Genomic DNA, 11,131 nt, shown 5'->3' with positions numbered 1-11,131 from the left:
AGATTGAGATCAGGAGAATCTTCTCAAAGCAATGCAGATAGTGGTATGCAGGTATCACAAAAAGGAAAAGAGAAGGTTGATCAGCCCATGTTTGATGTGAATGCAGGTCACTCTTATGTGGATGGTGAATCCAGTGGCTCAGAACATAGCATTGATGATGAGTTGGGTATTCCTTCTATTGTTACACCTGGAGTAAGGAAGACCAGGGATGTTTTGAGAGCACCTGGGAGTGAACGTATTTTGTGCAGGTCTACAAGAGCTAGGTATCCTGTGGATAGGCTGAAATATGATGGATTTACAACCATTCACTATGCATATATGGTCAAAGTGATACAGGAACCAGAACCCACTTCTTTTGAGCAAGCCATGGGAAAAGAAAAATGGGAGAAAGCCATGGTTGAAGAAATGGATGCCTTGGAAGCAAATGCTACATGGAAATTGGTACCTTTGCCTAAAGGTAAGAATGCAATTGGCTGTAAGTGGGTTTATAAGGTGAAGCACAATGCAGATGGTTTTGTGAACAGATACAAGGCAAGATTAGTAGTCAAGGGGTATGCACAAACATATGGCATTGACTATGAAGAAACATTCAGTCCGGTTGCAAGGATGGCAACCGTAAGAGCAGTCATTGCTATGGCTGCATCAAAAGGATGGTCTTTACATCAGATGGATGTAAAGAATGCCTTCTTGCATGGTGATTTGCAAGAAGAGGTCTATATGGAGCAGCCACCAGGTTATGTGCATGCTGTTCATCCTGAGTTTGTTTGCAGGTTGAAGAAAGCCTTGTATGGCTTGAAGCAAGCACCTAGAGCATGGTCTGACAAGATAGGACAGTATCTTGTCACTATTGGCTTTCAGATTTCCAAGGTAGATTTCTCACTTTATGTGAGAAAAACAGAGAAATGTATTATGCTACTTCTCATTTATGTTGATGATTTGATTATGACAAGTGATAGTGATGAAGATATCCTTCATGTGAAAATGCTATTGAAGCAGAAGTTTGAGATGAAGGATTTGGGAGAGCTGCGTTATTTCTTGGGCATTAAGGTGATTAGATCACCAAGTGGGATACAGCTCTTGCAGAGACAGTATGGATTGGACATGCTGTCCAAATATGGGATGACAGGCTGTAAACCTATTTCAGTTCCTTTGGAGTAGAATGTGAAGCTGAGCGCAGATGCAGGTGAGCTTATGGAAGACCCTACTATGTACAGACGCATAGTAGGAAGCTTGATTTATATGACTATTACCAGGCCAGATTTGAGCTATGTTGTTGGATTGGTAAGTCAGTTTATGCAGGCTCCAAGGAAACCGCATTTGGATGCGGCTAGACGTATACTTAGGTATGTGAAGTCCACATTGCAGTATGGACTATTTTATGAGACTGGGGTTCAGATACAGTTGCATGGATACACTGATGCTGATTGTGTTGGTAGCATTTCTAGATGATCTACCAGTGGATATGTGTTCTCTTTTGGGAGTGCTGCAGTCACTTGGAGCAGCAAGAAACAGCCTACAGTTGCCTTGTCCAGCACAGAGGCTGAGTACAGGGGTGTAACAATGGCTGCATGTGAGGTAGCTTGGTTGCATAAGCTACTTTATGATATGCATCAGCCTACAGATGGGCCAGTTGTCATTTATTGTGACAACATGAGTAGCATACACTTGGCAAATAACCCAGTCTATCATGCTAGAACAAAGCATATTGAGGTGCATTATCACTATGTGTGGGAGAGGATTTTACTAAGTCTTATTGATCTAGTTTATGTCAGCACAGAGGATCAGGTAGCTGACATATTCACAAAGGCATTGGGCGCAGAGAAGCTGCGCAAGTTCAGAGATTTGCTTGGTGTGCAAGAATTGGGAATGAGCTCGAGGGGGAGTGTTGAGATATCGAGCTCCACTCGTGATACGCCAGGGTGACCGTTGTGTATTTATGTCACCGACTTGTCAGTTGCAAATGTGGTTGGTACACCGCCCATGAATAATAGCTAGATGATAGCTATCCTTATCTACTCTAGTTTGTGGCTCAGTTAGTATGCCACCTAAGTTAGTTGAGTTTGGTTTGAGACCCATATATAGGGTTCTTCTATTTCAATGTACGTGAGTTATTTTTGGCTTACACAATTAAGAAGAGGAAAACTATTTTCAGCCTCCATCTCTGTGTGTATTCTCCCATTGTGCAAGCAAGAAAGCTTCAAGTGAGACTCCTTCCTTCTCTCCCACAATCTTGACACACACTACACTAAACTCTAATATTGATCTTGTATTTGTAATAGGTCATAGTCCAATGTTCTCCCCTACTCCTCAAAGGGAGATCCCATACACATTGTTATAATATACCACGTATCACATACATAGGAGGCAACCTCTCGGCTTAGACACCGCGGCCCTAGTGCAGCTCTCCTACATATCGAGGATTGGCCCCTTGATGCACTGCTCTAAAATAAAGAACAAATGCACAAGCTCCACTCTTTTGTATATTGAATGATCCACGAGTTGATATTTCCTCACTAAACTTACCCCAAGGAACCGCTTGTCTATCCTACAACCTAGGAATTATTTCTTTTAATTGTCCATCAAGGGATATATCTTGCTAACTCCATTTTATAAGGAATATATGTACTTCATGACCTAGGATCACTTGATTGTACCCTCACTAGGAAAGAGCCACCTCATCCCTGCAAGGATCAACCTAGAAAAAGGATCCTAATTGACTTCTTAGGTCTCCTTTAAAAAAATTACTCACATTGACTTTGGGTAGCTGCTTATGTAAGCTATCTTGAGCCAAAGCAAATTATAGTTGCACTTGATTCAAAGAGAGTGAGAAATGAGGGGGAGTTGGGGATGTCAATTAGGGTAAAGTTGTTGGGGATAAAGGTGCCTCCGCCGTGCCGCCCCGTGTATTACTACAATGACAGTACCCGCCACTGCACACTGCAGGTGGCGGGCACCCGTCACACCACTTTATTCTTTATTCTTTTAGTGACAGTTTGAATAAAGGAAGGCCCGGTCACACATTGTGACTGTTGGAGTTCCCATTTCTTGTCTCTCTCTTTCTTGCTCTTGCTCTCCCGCCATAGCTCGCGTGCAAGCTTCGATCCTTCTCACCTTTCAACTGGTATCAGAGCTTGGTATTCTCTTGCTCGAGCTCCACTCGGTGCTTCTCTACCTTCGCATCAACTCCCTTCATGCATTGGGTCTCCATCCCGGCAGCCATATCCGATCTCCCCGAGCTCCCGTCACTCCCCGGCTTCCCGAGCACCTTCCCAGCCTATTGAGGCACCTTCAAGGCATTGATAGTGAGGTATTTGATCATTCTTTCAGGGTTTTATTTCATTCTACAGGTTGCAAACAGCAAGGGGAGCCATGGCTTCAAACTCTTGAAGCTTATTCCCCTCATATTGTGCCTTACACCTATCAAGGCTCAAAGAGGCTTGTCATAGGCCTTTGATAGGCCCTTCTTGAGCCCCCCATTACCCCCTTTTCAGCCCATGTGGAGTAGCAGCAAGTTCAGCACCAATAGGGTAGATTGCATCATTTTTTTCCAGGCTGTGAGCACTCATCTACTTCAGCTCCACACTTGGCCATTGCTTCTTGCTCTCTACCTTGATCAAGAGGGCTATAGACTTCATGTTTGATGTCATTCAAGCTTTGGGCATTGGTCTTGATCATTCGGGGCTGATTTCTTCAGATTTGGGACTGTCATAAACTATCATAACAGGCTGAAAACAGGGCAGCACCATTGGCATTAGCATTTGTTGCTTATACTCCATTCCGGTTGTGCTATTTGATGCCCGTATGCGGTCTACATGATGCCTAGTGCCTTGGGAATGTATGCACATGATTATGCCATGATTTTGGCTTGAAATATTGGCTGATTTGGGACTGTTATTTACTATTATACAGTGCTGGAAACAGGGCAGCCACACTTGGCATTGGCATTTGATGCTTATACTCTACTCCGGTTACCTTATTTGATGCCCGTATGCGGTCTACTTCCTACCCGAATGTATTGGGGATGTATGCATTTGGTTTAACCATGATTTTGGCTTGAATTCGGGGCTGAAATCTACTATTTAGAACTGTAAATACATGCTGTAATAACAGTGGGCTGAAGGTACTTTACATGCTTTGGCACTTACCTACCGATATCGGATGTATGCTTTGAGCTTTGGCATGATGTCTCTGACATTTGGGGACGGCTTGGAGCATATGTATGAGATTATGGGATGCTTTTGAGCTTCGCATTAGCTCTGGTCTTCACTGGCATTTGGACCGACTTGGCATGCTCGTGGACCGCCTATGCCTCATGTCTCTGCTTGACAGTTAGGCTTTTGCATTACATGCTTTGGTTTGTGACATATGCTATTTGGTTCGTGTATGCCATACCGACATTTGGAGCTTGGATTTGGATGTATTTGAGCATTCCCGGCTTACTTGATCACTGATCTTGGTTGCTATTTGGATGTCATTGAGTTGACCGAGAGCTTATTTGGGCTTATGTATTGCTTCATGGTTAATACGACCGGTGCTTCATGTATGTCATGCTCTCTTGGATGCGCTTGATGCATTGACAGGGTCACTTATCACTGATGCTTTCTCTTGGTTGTTTGAGCTTCTGAGCTTGCTTTGTACGCCTTTTGTGCCAGTGGGAGCATTTTACATGCTTGCTTGACCTTTGACAGTTGCATGCTATTGGAGCACTTACATGTATTTGGAGCAGTTTATGTCTTGAGCAGCTACATACGCATTGAGACTTTGGGATCATACTCCGATCTTTATGGATATGCATTGATGTACTCTTGGTTCACAGGATGCTTATGAGTTGAGTCTCATATTTGGATCTTTCTCTTTGAGTAGATACCTATTTGTGTCAGGTTTTGGCAGTTACAGGAACACTTTGCCTAGAGTGTCTGGGGGTGTGCCTTTCACTGGCAGATGTTATTTTGACATGCTTCGGTGTTGAGCTCATGTTCTTTTCACTGTCATTGGCCTTGCTTATGTCCGTTTCATGCCGGCTTTGGACCTAGCATTGTTTGCTTGACATTGGATCCTATTTTGGGACAGTTTGCTCTCTAGACTGCATACCTGCAATTTATTACAGCAAGCAGTTATTGGTGGACTGAGGTGTACTTTTCATGCTGAAATATCCTGATTTGGTGTACCGCACCTAGTACTAAGTGGGCAGCCACATTTGGCACACTTTGCTTGCCCTTTGGACCCTGTTTTGGTCATTTTTGGGCAGTTTCTGCAGTAAAACAACAAGCAGTTTTGGACCGTTTGGGCATTTCCAGCCTGCATAATGGCGTCATCTTCGCATGATAGTGCCATCTTTAACATTACAAAGTTAGATGGTACCAACTACTCTTATTGGAAGAGTCAAATTTGGCAGGTCTTGGTGCAAAAATCTCATATTAAGCCACTTCGGTTGAGTGGGGAGTAGCTTGAAACTATGGACAATGACGACTGGCTTGAACTTGATGAGCTATGCAAGTCCACGATTGTATTGTCTCTCACTGAACAGGTACATTATAATGTATTTGAGGAAGCATAGAGTGCATGGAATCTATGGAATAAGATCAAGAATCTTTATGATAAGAAAAGTCCGGTGAGTCAGATGTACTGGTTGAAGCAGCTTATGGATCTGCGCATGAAGGATAATGCGACTATGTCTGCTCACTTGAGCCAGTTCCATGCTATACTGAAGAACCTGACTTCACAGGATATCACCTTTGGAGAGGAAGTAACTCCTCTTTTCTTGCTTGGGACTCTGAATGAGTCATGGGATGTATTCCGCACTGCTCTTTGTGCCTCTAGTGCTACTCTAAAATTGGCAGATGTTGAGAGTGTTCTTCTTCAGGAAGAGGTGAATTGCAAAAACTTGGATGCCTCTCATGGTAGTCATGCTTTGACAGTTAGAGGCAGGAATGACAGGAATGATCGTGGTAATAACCGTGGTCGTGACTCGCAGAAGGGTTGGTCTAAATCTCGTGGCAAGTCGCGTAGTAAGTCGCATGGGCGCAATGCAAATGTCACTTGTCATCATTGTGGGAAAAAGGGCCATATTAGACCACAGTGTCATGAGTTGCGCAATGAGAAGCGCAAGGATAAGGGGAAAGATAAAGTGCAGGAGAAGTCCTCTGATCGCAGCATAGTACCTGCGAAGTCCAGCGTCAAGATTGAGGAAATTAATGTCATGCAGACTGAGGAGTCCGATGGTGGTGATGAGTTTATACTTGCAGCTAGTTCTTCTGATGCTTCACACTTGACTGAGACATCTAGTATGTATGCACAGTGCTGGTTATTGGATTCAGGTGCGTCCTTCCATGTGACGCCTTACTGTGAGTGGTTTCACTCTTACCGTACTGTATCTGGATCAGTCAGACTTGGAGACGACATGTCTCTTGACATTGTGGGCATGGGTGATATTCAGTTTTGCAGTTTTCCACTGGCAGTTCATTTTTGCTTAGGGATGTACGTCATGTACCTGTGCTTACGCGCAGTCTTATGTCTGCAGGACAGCTGGATGATGCAAGATTTCATGTATGTTTTGGGGATTCTGCCTGGAAGATTACTTGTGGCAGACTTGTGCTTGCTAGAGGCGCCAAGTCCAGCAGCCTCTATCCTCTTGTTGTATCTGGGTCCTCAGTTGACCATGTTTTGGCAGTGGGTTCTATCCCACATGTATCACTTTGGCATGCTCGTTTAGGGCACATGTCTTTGAAGGGAATGAAAATGTTATCTGGTTTGCAGTATCTTCCGCCTTTGGATTATGCATGTTTTGACTCGTGTGATCATTGTCTTTATGGTAAGCAGAATAGGTCTACGCATAAGAAATCGGGTAGGCCACGCATGAGTGAGCCCTTGGCATTGGTGCATTCCGATGTTTGTGGGCCTATGCCTTGCATGTCTATGGGTGGCGCGAAGTACTTTGTTACCTTCATTGATGATTTTTCTAGGAAAGTGTGGGCTTATCCCATAAAGCAAAAGTCCGATGTCTTGGCAGTCTTTCAGCGTTGGCTTGCTCTTGTTGAGAACCAGACTGGGTATAGGCTGAAATGCCTTAGGACTGACAATGGGGGAGAATATGTCTCACGTGCTTTTGAGCAGTTTTGTGATGAGAGGGGTATTAAGTGTCAGTTGACCGCCCCTTACACCCCACCCCAGAATGGTTTGGCTGAGCGCATGAACAGGACTATTCAGGAGCGTGTGCGCTCTATGCTTAGCCATGCAGGCCTACCCCAGAGTTTTTGGGCTGAGGCAGTTAGTACGGCAATGCATGTCATAAACCGATCGCCTTCCAGTGGATTGGATTTCCAGGTTGCAGAGGAAGTTTGGGCTGGTAAGCCAACCTCTTATGCGCATCTTCGTGTCTTTGGATGTGAGGCATTCTGCCATGTGCCCAAGGACAAGAGGAGTAAATTGGATCCAAAGAGCATTAAATGCATATTCCTTGGCTATGGTGAGTCAGGAGAGATGGGCTATCGCCTATGGGATCTGCAGGCGCGGAAAATAGTACGCAGCCATGATGTCATCTTCCATGAAGACAAGATGCACAGGCAGCCTGAGAAGGTGGTTGAGATCCGCAGAGTGATCTTTCAAGAGGAGCCTAGAGCTCCAACACAGCCAGTAGTACAGCCTGCAGCAGTTCCTCCACAGGGCCAGGGTGTTGGACAGGCAGTTAGACAGGCAGCAGAGCCTGCGGTGAGACGGTCTGCTAGAGACAGATGTCCACCTGACAGATTTCAGCCCTCTATGAATTATGTTTTGGTTACAGATGCAGGAGAGCCTTTCACTTATGATGAGGCTATGCGTAGGGGTGACAGTCACTCCTGGGAGAGGGCTATGCAGTCTGAGATAGACTCCCTGCATAAGAATGAGACTTGGGATTTGGTTGCCTTGCCTAAGGGCAAGAAGGCTTTGCCATGCAAGTGGGTGTACAAGCTGAAAAGTACCCCTGGACACCCCAAGCCGGCATGCAAGGCTAGATTGGTAGCAAAGGGTTTTAAGCAGGAACATGGTGTGGACTTTGATGAGGTCTTCTCTCCTGTGGTTAAGATGACCACCCTGCGCTTAGTCTTGGCTTTGGTTGCACAGCTTGACTTAGATCTATATCAGATGGATGTCAAGACGGCTTTTCTACATGGGGACTTGCATGATGAGATCTATATGGATCAGCCTAAGGGCTTTGCAGAACCTGGCAGGGAGCACCTAGTGTGCAAGTTGAAGAAGAGCTTGTATGGCTTGAAGCAGGCACCTAGGGAATGGTATCATAAGTTTGATGGCTTTATGCAGTCACAGGGCTACAGCAGGAGTGCTATGGATCCGTGTCTTTACACGAAGAAAGCCCATGATGGCAGTTTGCTTATCTTGGTACTCTATGTTGATGATATGCTGATAGTAGGGAAAGCTCATGATGAGCTAGATGCTCTTAAATCTCAGCTGAAGAAGAGCTTTGAGATGAAGGATTTGGGACAGGCCTCACATATACTTGGGATGCGCATTAAGTGCGATAGGCATCAGGGGCTTTTGTATCTCTCACAGCGGGAGTACATTCATAAAGTCCTTGAGCGCTTCCGCATGCAGGACGTAAAGCCTATTGGCTGTCCATTACCTTCTTATGTGAAGGTATCACAGGCCGATTGTCCGCAGACAGATGAGCAGAGGGCCGAGATGGCCAAGATCCCTTATGCATCAGCTGTGGGTAGTTTAATGTATGCCATGATAGCCACTCATCCAGATATTGCACATGCAGTTGGTGTTGTGGCACGCTATATGGCTACACCTGGCAGCAGACATTGGGATGCCGTGAAGGGTATCATGAGGTACCTGAAGGGCACAACAGATATGTGTATTTGCTATGGCAGCCACCAGGATACAGGGGTCGTGGGGTACACTGACTCCGATTATGCAGGACATGCAGATAGTAGGAAGTCCACTTCTTGCTATGTATTCACCTATGGTGGAGGGGCTGTCTCTTGGATGTCCAGGGTTCAGAAGTGTACGGCTTTGTCTACCACTGAGGCTGAGTATGTTGTAGCCATTGAGGCTTGCAAGGAGGCCATATGGTTAGGCTGTCTAGTTGCTGACCTTGGGATTGATGCTACACCTACACTGCATTCGGATTCTATGAGTGCCATTCAGTTGGCTAAGAATCCGGTCTTCCATGCGAAGACGAAACACATTGAGGTGAGGTATCACTTCATACGTGGTGTCGTGGAGGACAGGTCTGTTGACCTTGTCAAGATCTCCACTGATGAGAATCCTGCAGATCTGCTCACGAAGAGCCTCACTACTGAGCGCTTTGCCTTCCTCAGGAGGTTGATGGGCGTTGGATGAGATGTCGCCTTTCCTCATCCCTTGTACCTATGTACATTTGTATTGTCTTTTCTTTTTCTTTTCTCTCTCACTAGGGCAGATTCGCCTTTAAGTGGGAGGTTGTTGGGGATAAAGGCGCCTCCGCTGTGCCGCCCCGTGTATTACTACACTGACAGTACCCGCCACTGCACACTGCAGGTGGCGGGCGCCCGTCACGTCACTTTATTCTTTATTCTTTTAGTGACAGTTTGAATAAAGGAAGGCCCGGTCACACATTGTGACTGTTGGAGTTCCCATTTCCTGTCTCTCTCTTTCTTGCTCTTGCTCTCCTGCCATAGCTCGCATGCAAGCTTCGATCCTTCTCACCTTTCAAAAGTCTCACTCAAGTCCCCTTAAATGAAACTAACTCAAGATATAGGACAACACTCTAAGGTAGTTCAACTCTTCTTAAAATTCTTAGTCTAATGTTTTGTGGGAAAGCTCTTGGCTAATTCAGATAAAAGTTACAATTAACACATTATTCCATTAATTTCTAATCTACATTTCAAAAATTTGCCCTTGGGAAAATCACCAATCTACTATCAACTAGCATTGGGGTCTTCCAAGAGATATATCTCAAGCTAGTTAGACTAGTCCTAGTATGCCCAAGGGATTAGGGCCACAACTCTAACTCTTTGGCAACTCCTAGAACTACAAAGTCCTATGAAAAGACCTCTTGAATCTACTGCCTATATTAGCATTCAGATATGTTTGTTACTAGGAAGAAGGTCTTTCTAGTGTGTAGATTTGATATTCTCTTCAAGTAAATTTTCCTTAGATCCATAGAGAAGACAACATTCTACTAATCAAGAAAATAATATTCTACTAGTTAAGAGGACAATATTCTTCTCACTCAATTTTCTAAACACAATGATTTTTCCAAGTACAATCATCAAGATCGTCTTAATCTAGTTAGGCCTAACCTTATTAGATATGGGATAATTGGATGTGATTTTACAACATAGCACCCATTATACTAGCTTTTCTTATGAAGAATCAAATATCAACTCTGATACCTTTTTAATTCATAGGCCTAAAACAATGAGCTTTCTTATTGGCAACTATGGAAATTCAATCCTAGAAAACCTAACTATTGTCCTTCTACTCAAATATGAGGTATCCAAAAGGATCCCCAAATCAAGTAGCTAATCTATGCTTTTCATCATTCTATCAACATTCACTACTTCAACTAGTATTATAACAAAGAATGTATATCTTAGATACTATTGAGATGTTTGCAATCACACCTACTTCAGTCTCTTTGTAAGGAGCAGTGAGGGCTCAGGACTAGAATCCCATATGCACAGTAGGAGAAGTGCTACCATCCAGTTTCCTATAAAGCATTGTACTTGCTCTCTTTTCCAATGCAATTTCATAGTATTTTTGTCCTTCCGTAAAGTCTCTGTGTCATTGTCTGTCTTATACACAAGATTGTGTTTATGAGTCCAAGTCTCAATCTTGGAACCTAATCCACTTGTGTAACAGTTAGTCGTGTCAGTGTCTTCATGAACTCACTCTTTCTCTTCCAACCTCCATAGCTTCTGCTTCTGCCATGCACTAGATCCCATGTCTTTTCACATGGTATCAGAGCTCAACTGAGCATGGCACTACCTGTCTAGTCTCTTCTCACCTTTGATCATCTCTACCTAGCTCACATTCAGCTCACGACTTCATTTTTTCAACTTCATCTTCAGTCAAGCTTGTGATTGCCATAACCAGACATGACATGCTATACTTGGAGCTTTCATATCTCATCATAGAGGTCATATCT

This window comes from Lygodium microphyllum, chromosome 7 (genome assembly GCF_053477565.2).
Source record: "Lygodium microphyllum isolate KBCC chromosome 7, Lygodium_microphyllum_v1.1.10, whole genome shotgun sequence".
Taxonomy (NCBI): domain Eukaryota; kingdom Viridiplantae; phylum Streptophyta; class Polypodiopsida; order Schizaeales; family Lygodiaceae; genus Lygodium; species Lygodium microphyllum.
Note: the sequence above shows the minus strand (reverse complement) of the source record.